This window comes from Limulus polyphemus, unplaced genomic scaffold, assembly GCF_000517525.1.
Source record: "Limulus polyphemus unplaced genomic scaffold, Limulus_polyphemus-2.1.2 Scaffold15690, whole genome shotgun sequence".
Lineage (NCBI taxonomy): Eukaryota > Metazoa > Arthropoda > Merostomata > Xiphosura > Limulidae > Limulus > Limulus polyphemus.
The window spans coordinates 2,914-4,717 of record NW_013681300.1 but is presented as its reverse complement, the minus strand read 5'-3'; the positions used below and the strand labels follow the sequence as shown (position 1 = coordinate 4,717).

The 1,804-nt window shown below is 30.8% G+C and overlaps 1 long non-coding RNA gene across 1 annotated transcript in view; it reads right to left on the bottom strand.

The window, feature by feature from the left end:
* Positions 1-977: 977 nt before the first annotated feature.
* Positions 978-1,804, bottom strand: part of LOC111084280 — a 3,691-nt gene continuing 2,864 nt past the window's right edge. Inside the window, exon 3 of the long non-coding RNA XR_002609478.1 lies at positions 978-1,158. This is a non-coding gene — a long non-coding RNA (uncharacterized LOC111084280). The remainder of the gene's footprint in view (positions 1,159-1,804) is intronic.

Here is a 1,804-nt window from a genome sequence, read left to right as displayed (position 1 = left end):
TATCAACAGGTAAGACAAGTACCCTTAAACACACTCAACATCAGACTTATTGTGGTACTTGTCTTACCTGTTGATATATCTTAAACACACTCAACACTAGACTTATTGTGGTACTTGTCTTACCTGTTGAAATATCTTAAACACACTCAACACCAGACTTATTGTGATACTTGTCTTACCCGTTGAAGTATCATAAACACACTCAACACCAGACTTATTGTTACAAGTACCACAATAAGTTTGGTGTTGAGTGTGTTTAAGATATATCAACAGGTAAGACAAGTACCACAATAAGTCTGGTGTTGAATGTGTTTAAGATATTGCCAAAGGTAAGACAAGTACCACAATAAGTCTGGTGTTGAGTGTGTTTAAGATACTTCAACAGGTAAGACAAGTACCACAATAACTTTGGTGTTGAGTGTGTTTAAGATATTTCAACAGGTCTTGTCTGTACATCATTTAGGTTTGGTGTACATTAGTACACACTAAGTAGAATCTAAATGATACTTGAGATCTTGTCTGTACATTATTTAGGTTTGGTGTATATTAGTACACACTAAGTAGAATCTAAATGATACTTGAGATCTTGTCTGTACATTATTTAGGTTTGGTGTATATTAGTACAAACTAAGTAGAATCTAAATGATACTTGAGGTCTTGTCTGTACATTATTTAGGTTTGGTGTATATTAGTACACACTAATTTTTCACAAAATAATTTTAAAAAACCTCCACAAAGAGACAACAATAGTTTATATCTGATATTATTGATATCAGCCCTAAAGTTATGTCTACAGCTACAGGTCTATATAAAACATTCAACACTATGTTTTGAAATGACTTGAAAGCTGGCTAAGGCTACTAATATTCAAATGATTTAACACTGTTATTATCTGAAATCATTCCAAATTTGTAAAGGTAATAGATGTTCAATTTTAATGTTAAAAATGACATAAATCATAAGGTTTCTTACTCGTGCAATTTGTGTACACCAGTTGAGAAGAGGCTTGGAGCTAATCTTGTCTTTGTTGTTCCTTACATAGGTAAGTAAACAGCCAAAAGGCATAAGTTGAGTAATAAGCATTAACTGGGATGTCATGCAAACTGCTAGAAGCTTCAGAAGGTTTGGGTGGTTAACAGTAGCCATTATGTAAGCCTCCTGGAGAAAATGTTTTAATATTCCTGTAAGTCTAGTGGCAAGAATACAAACAATATTCTAATATTCCTATAAGTCTACTGGCAAGAATACAAACAATATTTTAATATTCCTGTAAGTCTAGTGGCAAGAATACAAACAATATTCTAATATTCCTGTAAGTCTACTGGCAAGAATACAAACAATATTCTAATATTCTAGTAAGTCTACTGGCAAGAATACAAACAATATTTTAATATTCCTGTAAGTCTACTGGCAAGAATACAAACAATATTTTAATATTCTAGTAAGTCTACTGGCAAGAATACAAACAATATTTTGATATTCCTGTAAGTCTACTGGCAAGAATAGATACAATATTTTAAAATTCTAGTAAGTCTACTGGCAAGAATACAAACAATATTTTAATATTCTAGTAAGTCTACTGACAAGAATACAAACAATATTTTAATATTCCTGTAAGTCTACTGACAAGAATATAAACAATATTTTAATATTCTAGTAAGTCTACTGGCAAGAATAGATACAATATTTTAATATTCTAGTAAGTCTACTGGCAAGAATAGATACAATATTTTAATATTTTAGTAAGTCTACTGGCAAGAATACAAACAATATTTTAATATTTTAGTAAGTCTACTGGAAAGAA